Source organism: Perognathus longimembris, chromosome 13 (genome assembly GCF_023159225.1).
Source record: "Perognathus longimembris pacificus isolate PPM17 chromosome 13, ASM2315922v1, whole genome shotgun sequence".
NCBI lineage: Eukaryota > Metazoa > Chordata > Mammalia > Rodentia > Heteromyidae > Perognathus > Perognathus longimembris.
The window spans coordinates 19930621-19943275 of NC_063173.1; the positions used below are offsets into that span (position 1 = coordinate 19930621).

Here is a 12655-nt window from a genome sequence, read left to right on the forward strand (position 1 = left end):
TAGGTCTGGGTTGGGGCCAGATTGAGTTTTAGCTTATCTCACAGATGAGTTGGATATAGGTGGTCAGTGAGTCACAAGAAGATGGAACATTGGCATTCAGTCAGAACTGGAAAGGAGTTCAACCTTTCCTTGTTACTGGGGAGGAAATAGTTTCCCAGTTAGGGAAAAGATCTTGGAGTTAGGAGCTACGGTGAACAAGATGGACAAAGGCTTTGGAGCAGATGAGATGTAGGGATGTCTCATTCTATTTAACTTCCTGTAGCCTCATGCAGGCAAATGTTGGATGGGTTTCCCAGCTTCTCTTGCTACCCCCTCCTCAACCTTCTTGTGGTGAGTAATATGACTGGAAGGACCCAGGCACAGATAGCATAAAGACTCTGGGATAATATAATAATGTACTGGTTCCCTAGATTCCCGATTCATTCTTTGAATGAATAGAGCAATTGCATATGTGATTTATTACACACACACACACACACACACACACACACACACACACACACACACCCCAGAATAAAGGAAATCAAACAAAAGAGAAGGAAAATGTCCATCTACAAGTTCAACACCCTAACACAACTGTTTTCATTTTAACTTTTAGCCTTTGTCTGTATGAAGGCATATTTCTACAGAGCTGTAATCATATATAGACTCAATTTTGTATTCTGCTCTTTTCAGTAAGCCTTAAGTAAATGCTTTCCAAATGGTTACGTAGTCTTCAAGATGATTTTTAATGGTCTTAAAATCTATCATCCTACAGCATGAATTTGCTTAACCATTCATCTGTTATTGGACATTTAGACGTTCTTCTCCTGCAGTTCTATGCTGTTATAAATAATACTCTGAAATTCAGCTCATACGACTTCATTTTTATTGTATATTATATCCTTAGGGCGAATTCCCAGAAGTAGGATTTCTTCGTTAAAGGCACGTGTTTTTTTTTTTTCCCCTTTGGCTTCTTTATGGATATTGCTATTTTTCCAAAAGGGTTGTACTATATTTACAACCAGCAGGGTAGGAAGGTACCAATATCTTGGACTACATTAGATATTCATTAGGTATTATAATGTTTACAAAGTCTTGGCTCACTGCTGTATCTTTTTTTTTGTTAGACTTTTTAAAATTTAAATTTTAATGTAAAGGTGATGTACAGAGGAGTTACAGTTACATAAGTAAGGTAATGAGTGCATTTCATTTTGAACAGTGTTACCCCTCCCTCATTTTCTCCTCCTTCTCAAACACCCCCCACCCCCACCCCAACCTGGTACCATTTGTTAAATTAGTCATTCTTGGATGATGGGAAGGTAGCATGTGGTTTTATTTACTATTATTATTTTTAAGATTTTATTTAACTTCTTTGTTTTTTACGGCAGGTCTTTGCTGGTTGAGGTCACATTTTTTTAGTGTGTAGAATTTTTTAGATTCTTGGATTTTACAGTTAAAAAAACAAATTAAACTAACAAAACCAAACTCAGAGCCCATCTGTGTCATAAATACTTTGGACATATTTTATGGTTGGATTAGCTGTTCATGATCTTAATTTCCTTATAGGTCATAAGTTAATAGGGTGATATTTGGAGAGTAGAGAGTCTTCTCTTGTGTTTAGATTTCTTTGTTCTTTACCCCCCCACCCCCATTTCCTGTCTCCCATCTTCCTCCTCCTCCCCTTCCTCCACTGTACAGATTGTTTTTTTGCTAAGAAGATAAAACATGAAGGGACCAGCTTTTAGTCATGGTCCTTTAGCCTATAAAACTGCAGGTTTCCTAAATTATGTAGTAAGGAATGAGGATGAAGAAAATCACAGCATTGTAACAAATTACCCATGACTGTGTTGCAAAAGCAAACATCTCCCATGAAATCTTAGAAAGGTGTGTTTTAGGGTGTGATCTTACCTGGTGGTGGGGGAGGACCAACTTGTTTTTCAAGTTGGTCTTGAATAATGATGTTCTTTCTGGAATGCTTGCCATCCTCAGTATGACAGCTTCTGCTGGATGACAAATCTCTTCCTCTGCTACGCACATTGTAGCCCCCAAACTGGTCTGTTTATCTACCTGTGGTGAATGATGGAAGCACCTCCCTTTTTGCCAGGCAGTGTTGGATAGATGACTATTGTTCCCTAGCTTCCCAGTGGCCAAGTTAAAGGCAGGTTTGACTTCACAATGGCCCTAGGTTACACCTACTCCCTCCTCAGGAGGACACACTGTTCCCTTATTGGTGGGTGCTCTTCTTGGGTGATGCTGGTGAGGAGGCACTGGCCAAAAAGATCCAAAGTTGGCAGAGTGGCTAGGTCTATGTACAGAAAAGAGTGGTGGTGGCGGCTCTGTTTCAGTTTAATTTGTTAATGAAACAAGACTGAGCGCATTTTCCCCTCCTGTACACCTCTTGGCTGTTTGAGATGAGGCACAATTAATTTATTTGTGCTGTCTGTGGAGGCGTATGCTAGCTAATGCAATGCAAGAGCTTTTATCTTTATGTTTGTAATGAAGAGGAGCAGGCAGCTGGCAAATTGACAAGGATTACCGATGACTCATTCTCTGACTGCAAATGCTTTCTTCCGAAATAATAAAATGTGTGCGCACACACAAGCCTAGTTCCTGTTTGAAATAGGCAGAGCCAGTTTGGAAAACTTCAGGCGCCTCTGAAACCAGCTGGAGAAGGAAAAGGCGGGAAGCTCCTCCTCAATTCCCTGGCCTGACTTGGCTGGATTGACTCTGGGCTGGAGCTCCTTCCTGTGAGTCCTGCTCTTGGAGAATGGGGACTCCCAGTCTCACCTCTACAGTCTTTGCTAGACTGCCTCCTTTGTGCTCTTCTTTTGTACTCTAGCCTTGCTCAGTGGCTGGCCCCTGGCTGGTTCACAGGGACAGGCCAGACCTTCCTTCCCTGCTATTCCTTGGGCGGTATGCTGCTGGTTCTTCGTTGTGTCACAGTGCATTTTGGACCTCCTTGGCCACAGTCTAGGAGTACACATGGGGGAATCCTGTGGCCTTTGAGTTCTCCAGCCCTGGGCCTTGATAGAGGAGTTGCTCTCTGCCACCCATACCACTTTGACATGCCCCAGAAGTAGTTTGCTTAGTAACTAATGTGCATTTGACTTTTACAGTTCATAAAGCTTTTTGTCATTAAAACAAGGCTGTGATTTGGATCTGTGCCTTTTGATAAGGTGGAGCTATATAGAGGTTAAATAGCATGCTCATGCTCATGTAGAAAGATAGAAATGAAACCTGGATATTAGAGTCTTAAACCTGACCTGATAGTCTTGATGACATCCATTCATAAGTAGAAAATAAGCCTTTTCCTTGTGAGAAATATATAAATAGATGGCCATGTAAGCTCAAGAATTACCTGAAAGGATAGATGCAGATGCATTCCCTCCCTCCCTCCTTCCCTCCCTCTCTCCCTCTTTTCCTTCCTTCTGTTGGTTGTGGGGTTTGAACTCAGGGCCTGGGTACTGCCCCTGACCTCTTTTTGCTCAAGGCTAGTGCTCTACCACCTTAAGCCAATTCCAGTTTTCTGGTGGTTAATTAGAGATGAGTCTCACTGACTTTCCTGCCCAGGCTGGCTTTGAACTGTGATCCCCAGATCTCAGGGTCCTGAATAGCTAGGATTACAGGCATAAGCCACCAGTGCCCAGTGATAGATGCATTTCTATAATTTCACCAGGAACTCATAGGACACTTTCTGGAAAAGTCTGCACTGATCCACAGAAATAAACTGTCCAGTGTATAAAGTTGTCCTGTTCCCCCCCATCCCCCACCCCCCAATAACTAGTAGATCTGGTTTTGCAGGAGGGCTAAGTGTAAATGCCCAGTCTGACCCATCACCTGGTATAAGGAGCATAAACCCCTGTGCTTTGCCTTCCTGACTCAGAGCCAGAAGGAGCTTTGGAGATGTCATAGATGAGAAACTGGCCTGGTAAGGTTTTGTGTTTAAAGGAATTTCATTCACTTAACCAATCTATGCATTTGACAAATAATTACTGAGCCAGTGCTGGACTGGGAGACAGGACTTGGGCAGTAAGTAGAACATACAGTAAATACTGGATAATATGACCAAGCAGGCACAAGCCAGTGCTGGGGGGCATTGAGGAGTGAAGTCAAGGTGCAAGAAGTGATACCTACCCTGGACTTGAAGGATGTTACTGAAAGTGGAAAGTGGACAGTTTGTGGGCTGGAGATATGCTCAAGTGGGAAGCCCTAATTTCATACCTTAGTATTGCCAAAAATGGGCATAGAGAAGACTGTCAACTGAAAAACTGGGACTTCACAATTCTCAAATCCAACTGGAGTTGATGTCACTGAAAGTCTTATGTGTATGGAAGCAGCTGGTGTTAGACTTAGTGAGACTCAAGTGTATGTGAGAATTGCTCACTCTAGGCCTAAGCCATGAGGTGTGATCCATCAGCCCCAAGTGCTGCTTGGTACTTGGAAGGTGGCTGGTCACCACTGAGATGTAAATGCTGAGTGATGACTAGAAAGAGAGGAAGGACTTAGTCCAGGGGGAAAAATGCAAAATATTTCATTAACAACTTTGCTTATGTTGATTACAGATGGAAATGATAATTTTTTGGACATGTTGAATTAATAAAAAAAGATTAAAGCTAATTTCATCCTATTCTTGGTGCTTTTAAAATGAGACTACTGGAAGATGTAAAATGATGCATGGCCTCTGAGTTTCTGTGGATAGTGAAACTGAGTGGACAGAGAGACTTACCTAGGAGAGAATATACTTTGGTGGTAAAAGATACAGGTGTGGACCAGTCCTGGGGCATAATCTGTGGAGTCATTTAATATTCTGAGCCTCTCAGGCTCTTGTCTGTAATGTGACCTTATCAATGAGCATAACTACCTTACAGTTTGGTTGAGAATAAACAAGAAAAGCATTTTTTAAAATGCTAAGTGTATAGCCAGGTAACAGTAGCTCATGCCTATCATCCTAGTTGTTTGGGAGGCTACCATCTGAGGATTGTGGCTTGAAGCCAGCTTGGGCAGAACGGTCGGTGAAATTCTTACCTCCAGTTAATCAGCAAAAAGTTGGAAGTGGAGCTATGGCTCAAGTGGTAGACCGTCAGCCTTGAGGCAAAAAGCTAAGGGAGAACAGAACACTCAGATGCTGCTGAATTCAAGTCTTAGTAATAACGCCCCCCCCCCCCCCCAATAAACGGGGCTAAATTCAAAGCATATCTCACCATGTCATTCTGTTTCCAGAGTCAGACAAAAGTTTGGGTCAGTCATAGAGTAAAAGTCTGGTGTGTGTGGGAAATGCCTCCAGTGCACAATGAATTGCAGACTGGGGGTGAGTCTGTATGAGATGTTGTGGATAAGAAAATTCCTTTTCTGTTGTTCTTGGCTTTCTCTGCCCCAGGAATTCCCTCATACTTTATACTGAAGCTGGTATCTGGGCTTTCGTAGTTCTTGTTCCTCATTTTGTTTAGTCATAAAATGCCAACAAGAGTAATAAGAATATCCATTTTTTTGTCTTCTAGTATTTCATATTGTCTTCTTGAAACTAAATAAATGCTTAATAAATGAGTTGTCATTCTACTGCTATTTCCTGAAGACCTTTATGGGATCAGGGATCTGCTGGGCTATGGGAATGCTATGATGAGCAGGACACATAGCTCCTACTCTGCTGGGAATACAATGGGATCAGGCCAAGGTAGACAGGCACTCCTAATTAGAAACAGCCAATGGACAGTTGTGGCTGCCTGGAGTAGGCAGTTTGGCAGGACTGAGCTGGGGGTATTTGAGGGGCATGAGGGAGCTGTGGTCTGGCATAGACTCAGCAGGCAGGCAGACAGTCATTTCAGTGATCCTCGCATCTTGATACACATCCCTTCAGGCTAGTCTTGTAATAGTGGAAGATAATGCTGCCTCCAGTGTATTCCCAGAATATCTCTGTAAAATGTCTTTGAAGGAGATGTTTGACTTGCAAGCATGTGGTTGGTAAAATAAATACATTTAAAAATGTAAACCTCCTTTGAGAGGTTTTAGTCTCTTCTGTCCCCAGGGAGAAGTAAGGCCCTTGGTTAACCTCTTTCCTAAGTAGAATTCTTGCTATGCTTTATGAGAAGAAGAATTTTTGGAATGTAGCACCTGCAGAAATAGGAAGGGAGGGCTCTGCCCAAACCACTGGGCCTGGCTATTGTGTGGGTGGGGTCTTGGATGTTTTGTGAAGGGATATAAGCTCTGACACCAGCAAAGGATTTGAGGCACTGGAATTTAGAGGCACTTAGTTGTTTTTAGCTGAATTCTGAGGGTAAGCAGCTGTAATGAGAAGCCCCACCATTCAGTGGCACCTGGCTAGAATAGGATATGGTTCCTAGAAAATTCCTTCCATTATGCAGGGGCTGAATATATAGTTTCTTTTTTATGTTTTTTAATGTTTTAAAATTAAATTTTATTTTATTGTAAAGGTGATGTACAGAGGGGTTACAGTTACATAGCAAGGTAATGAGTACATTTCTTGTCCAACAGTGTTACACCCTTCCTCATTTTCTCCCACTTTCCCTTTCCCTCATATAGTTCTTGAATGGGTAAAGGATTGAATGAATGAATGAATGAATGAGGCCCTCTTCTGAATTTTCAGATCATGTTGGATGAGAGTTTCCAGCCTCCTGTTTACTTATGGAAGATAATTTGGGGGCCAACAGCATTGGCACCACCTTATATCAGCAGAGCATCTTGTTAAAGTGCAGATTCTGATTCAGTGGGTCTGGAGCAAGGTCTAGGAATCTGCATTTCTGAGAAGCATCAGGTAGTACCAATAGTGCTATCCCATTAACAGAGTTGATTATATTAGGGTTGAGTCAAGTCATCATTAAATCTTGCTTAAGTGCCTAGAGTGTACTAGTGATTGTGGATAAGGGCAGAAGCCTTGGTTCTCAAGAAAATTTGTACACATAGTGAGAAATCAAGACTCATCCTCATAAACTATAAAAAAGCCTTATGTTCCTATACTGTGTGGTGAGATAGGTGGCCAGGGGAAAGCTTGAGTGAAGAGCCTTTTTGTGGATGTGGTGCTCCGGCACAGTGTGGAACTGTAGGATATTGGAATTAATTATATCTGGCTCCAACTCAGTGGAATCCCTAAGACTGATAGTTGGCCATCTACCTTCTGCTTAAATACTTTTATAGTAGAGAATGCCCTTAGTCTCTATTTCTCAATTCATGTCTCTCTCTCTGTCTCTCTGTCTGTCTGTCTGTCTGTCTGTCTCTCTCTCTCTGTCTCTCTCTCTCTCGTTCTCGTACTGGTACTTGAACTCCGGGCCTCCCACTCTTGCCTAGCTGTTGTTCTTTATCACTTGAGTCACAACTTTGCTTTCAGCTTTTGGCTGGTTACTTGAACATAAGAGTCCCAAAGACTTTTCTGACCTGGCTGGTATTTTTTTGAACCTTGATCATCAGATCTCTGTCTTCTGAGTAGCTAGGATTAAAGTATGAGCCACTAGCGCTCCCAGCTCATGTCATCTCTTGACATGCCCTGAGAAAGGGGTTTTCTTGGATGAAAAATGCTGGCTGTGTTGCCTCTTATCTCATGTGCAGTAAATCAAAGACTTTGCAATGTCTTGCATGAAAGCAACTGGTTTAACTCTGTGTTACTCAAGGTAACTGGGTCCAACATATTTGGCAACTTTCTTCCTACTTTATTAATAAATGTTGGCAAACTGAGGTTGGTAGTTTATCATACTGAGTCAGAAACAGGATTCATTTATCAAGGATAAAATATTAAATAGCCATTGCGTACCATTCACTAGGCAATGATAAAACATCTTTTGCTTGGACAGTGCTTTATTGTTAGATCAAGTACTGTCATAAGCTTGAGGAATTTCCTGGGGTTGTAGAAATTTTAGTGCCATTTACAGTTGAGGAAACTGAGGCTCCTTTTAGAGATAACATGTTGGAGGTGATATTCTTTTCAGGGACTGACCATTGTGCTTGGAAACCTGATTCTCAGTTGGAGTGTCTTTAAACTCTTCCATTTGACTCAGAGGGAGAAGACAGGGAGCTCTTTTAAGAGCTTGATCTGGGATTTGAATTTATATGAGAAATGGAGTGTGATGGGTTCTGGAGCAGGAATGGCTGCCACAATGGGAATGGACTGGAATGTGAAGGTTAAGAGGGAACTTTAAAAGTCATTTAGGTGGTAGTTACTCTGCAGTGTGTAACACCACAGAGGCCTGTCCTTCAGTACATTCCTAAATAGTTTAAATGTACCCTAGAGACAATTTTTTTTTGACAGGTGCACACTATAACATAGGGCTGTGTATTTTACTTATACAGCCTTCTCTCACACACACCATGCTCTTAAACAGATAGGAGTTCAAAGTTCCTTGGCTCTTCACTCAGTCCTAATCCTCTTCCCTCCCTGTCATGGAACTATACAGCACAAGTCTGTGATTCCTTTTGTCATATATTACCCCATTTAGGTTTTTCTTTTGAAAATTATGAAAGAATACTTCTGTTTCAGATTTGCAGTTTATGTCCATCATGAAACACTGCAGAATCAAAGAAATAAAATACAGAGCAGCAAAAATGAGAATTTAAATTTTTAATTTTATTACTCAGATTACCACATAGCTTTCCATACTTTCAAATGCAGCTTTTGGTACATTTGTATGTTGTTGTTTTTGGCCTCATCCTGAGTAATTGCGTTCATAGGCAACCCAATCCATTAAAACTTTCTCATATGATCTTCATCCTATGTTTGTGAACTGAATTTTTTTTTTTTTGGACCTAAGTGCATGACTTGGCATTCATCCTTATTAAATTTCTACCTTCTTAAAGTCAGCTGGTCATTTTATCCTTTATGATAGTATCAGGAACAGACTTCTGTCATCCTTCATAATCACAATCCCTTCCAGTTCCCAGTTTCTGGCAAATTCCAGTATCAAATGATTCAGTAAACCCCTGCAACCTATAATGCCTCTGTCTTCCTTAGTAGTAAATGGTAAGGAAATGGGGTGGAAATAGAATTGTGAGCTAACTACAAAGTAGATGAGGAAAAAAGACCTATGGGAAGAAAGTAATTGCTTGGGCTGGGAATATGGCCCAGTGGCAAGATTGCTTGATTCGCATACATGAAGCCATGGGCTCAATTCCCCAGCACCACATATATAGAAAACGGCCAGAAGTGGTGCTGTGGCTCAAGTGGCAGAGTGCTAGCCTTGAGCAAAAAGAACCCAGGGACAGTGCTCAGGCCCTGAGTCCAAGGCCCAGGACTGGCAAAAAAAAAAAGAAAAAGAAAAAGAAAGTAATTGCTTAAAGTTATATAACTGCTGAATGTTAGCTTATTCAGAAAACATTAAAACCTCTCAGAAGGGGCTGGGAATATGGCCTAGTGGCAAGAGTGCTTGACTCGTATACATGAAACCCTGGGTTCGATTCCCCAGCACCACATATATAGAAAATGGCCAGAAGTGGCGCTGTGGCTCAAGTGGCAGAGTGCTAGCCTTAAGCAAAAAGAAGCCAAGGACAGTGATCAGGCCCTGAGTCCAAGGCCCAGGCCTGGCAAAACAACAACAACAACAACAACAACAAACTCTGAGTCAGATTGTTATGTTAAATTCATCCGTCTCCATAATTCACAAAACTCTCCTCCTTTATTAAGAATGGTTTGATAAAATGAAAACCTAGTCCTCTTCTCCCCTCTCACCCAAAGTAGTTATTACCTGCATTAGGGATACACAAAGTCTCCCCTCCTCTTTTATTCTTTACCCTTTGAATAAGGAGGACTCACTACCTGCTGTGTGTGCAAGCTGTTGTGTGATGATTGAACTACCCAGAAAACACACAAGCAGGTTTGGTCATCTCAGTATTACCTGTGTTGAGCTGCTTCCAGTAGGTTTGCCCAAAGTCTAACTGGCTTGAAGTTGTTTGAGCTTTTCATCTGTGGCTTTTTACTCTGGCAGTTTGCTGCATGGTAGGTTCAAGTCTATAGGAGCTTAGTTTACCCCTGCCTTTTAGCATCTCTTTTATTGTTCCTTTAATAGTTGGAGGGAGGAAAGAAAACATTTTGCTTATTTGGAAATCTAAAAATTTGTTTCTCTTATGTGACCTATAAGACAAGTCTAAATGGAAACACACTTTGTAGTTAGCTCACAATTCTATTTCTACTTCATTTCCTTACCATTTACTAGTAAGAAGGTGTGCATAATGGTAGAGGTTTAGAACCGATTAAGTAATTTATATGGCATAAACAGATAGGAGAAATATTATACATTTACCAGCTGCCTTAAAGAATGGAAAATGGAACTGGTGAGGAAAGTCGTCATCACTCTAGTACTTTCAGAGTTGACCTGAGTATTGATAAACATTAGTAGCTATAAAGAATGTTTTCTAATTTAGCTCAAGAAATTACTGCCTGCCAATGGATCCCACTGAAATTTAAGCTTTGATTCCTGCAAAAAGGAAAATACTCCCCTGACCTCAAGAGTCAGAAAAAATGAAGTGTCTAAACTGCTGCACTGTCCTCGCTCCTAAGTCTTAGCCCTGGACTATTGAAAAAGCTTTACCTGTAGGTGTGTATTTGGGAAATCACTTCTTTTGCAAATAGATCCCTCTTTCTCTAGTGGAGGAGAAGGCAAAAACCTGTCTGAGATGGTGACATTAGATGCTTTGCCTTTAAATTTCAGGTTAGAAATGCTTTGTGTTCTCTGTGGGTCTTCACTGGCTTAGCTAACCGCTCAAGATAGCCCTGAGTTTGAGCTAGGTAAGTGCTGAGGGCAGCACTCAGCCTTTCCCTTTAAATACTTCCTCCTGGATTCAATATTTATTAAAAGTGAAAGGTGTGGTGCCAGGTCATGAAGACACATCCCAGTAAGACCAATGGGCTGCCTTAATGGTGTTTGATATTAGAAAGGAACTCATTGATAGACAGTTACCAAGGTGTACCAGTGAAAGACCAGAATGCTCTCGGGAAGCATGCAATGGAGCTGGTCAGATGGATTTGGGTATCTGGAAGATTCTGAGTAGAGTAGGTCTGTGTTGGGATGGAAAAACTCTAGGAAAGATTCATGCCACAGCTGTGTGACTGTGTGAGGTATCTATTAGGTATTGGGTCTTCTAGCTCTAAGAATTATGTTTGGATTTGATTGTAGGTATCATTTGACTTGATCTGATATTTTTGGCTTTAGGTTCCCATTTTTATCTGTAATCTATCTTAGCCTGTCTTTTTGTTGTTGTTGTGGCTATGGGACTTGAACTCTGGGCCTGAATTCTGTTCCTGAGCTCTTCAGCTCAAGGCTACTGGCTCTACCACTTGAGCCACAGCGCCACTTCTGGTTTTCTGGTGGTTAATTGGAGATATGAGTCTCATGGCCTTTCCTGCCTGGGCTGGCTTTGAACTGTGAACCTCAAATCTCAGCCTCCTGGGTAGATAAGATTACAGATGTGAGCCACTGGTGCCTGGCTTTTTTTTTCCTTTTATGATCTATTTGTTTGGTCTTTTCTTATTATTAAAAAATCCTTACTAAACAGAAGGATTACAGTTACAGAAGTCAAGTATTACATTTCCTTTGGGACAGTGTTACCCCCTCCCTTGCTCTCTCCCAGTTTTCTCTCCTGTCTCACCCACAGGTTATATAGTTCATTTGCAAAATGGTGTTCAGTGAATATCATTGCTGCATTTGTTTACTCGTTGTCCCTCCATTTCTGTGACTCCCTTTACACTCCCAAAGACATATAGACAAACAAAAAGAAAACAAAAACAGTAAAAAAAACAAAAACAAAACCCTCTTGTTTCTATTTCTTGGAGTTCATTTCAAGAAATATTATTCTGTGTGATACACATAGGTATTGTGCCTTTTGTTCCTTTCCTAAGAGTGTCCTTTGGGATTTATCACGTTTTTCTTAATTGTAGTGTGGTACACATAACAAGATTTGCTACCTTTCTGCTTTTATGTGTGGCATTAAGTACATTGACATGGTTTTGCTACATGACCACCATCCATTCTCAGAACTCTACATCTGCAAGATGGAAAACATACTTATTTAACTCCCTCGCCAGCTACTATTCTCTTTTGTGTCTCCAGGAGTCTAATTACTCTAGGTATAATCATACAGTATGTCTTTTTATGCCTGGTTTATTTTGCTTAACCTTTTTTTCATCTATGTTGGTAGTGTGTGTGTTTGTGTCAGAATTACTTCCCTTTCAAGAGTGAATTATCTTCAGGGTCCTATATTATTTCCTCTAAGTATGTGTGAGATATTCACCAATCACTAGATTCATTAGCTCCCTAGCCCCTTCACTGACAAGTGATTCATTCATTTGCTCAATATCCCCCCCCCTTTATTGATTACTTACACCCCCCACCAATTCTGCCTGTCAGAGAGATAGACTTTATCAGTTATTAAATGATATCTGTCAAAGAGTGGTTATACATATAAAGGTCTGTGTGACTTCAGAGGAAACACAAACAAAGGGTGCATGAGAGACCTGGGGGTGGCTTGCCAAAGGTAACAATTGAATTGGCCTGGGAAGTATGTGTAGGTGCTTTATAGATGGCTGAGGAGGTGGGAGCTGGGCAAATGGGAAGATATCAGATAAGAAAACAGCACAGCAGTGGCTGCATGTCTTGAGTGTCTTATCAAGCACAGCAGTCTAGTGTGGTAGTTATCAATGTTAAGTCCAGTCGGACATTCCATCTTCAGGTTTGAGCTG

The 12655-nt window shown here is 41.2% G+C and overlaps 1 protein-coding gene across 9 annotated transcripts in view; it reads left to right on the top strand.

The window, feature by feature from the left end:
• The window catches only part of Tead1 (TEA domain transcription factor 1), a 254498-nt gene that overhangs the window by 48365 nt on the left and 193478 nt on the right, over nt 1-12655 (top strand). For 3 of the 9 annotated variants that reach the window (XM_048361601.1, XM_048361605.1, XM_048361602.1), the window contains exon 1: nt 1161-2729. The exons of 4 other annotated variants lie outside the window; for them this stretch is intronic. The gene's annotated coding sequence lies outside the window, so the exon portion shown is untranslated. Of the gene's footprint in view, nt 1-1159; nt 2730-12655 lie in introns of those variants that run through there. 2 more of the 9 variants (XM_048361598.1, XM_048361604.1) reach the window with 2 other exon arrangements.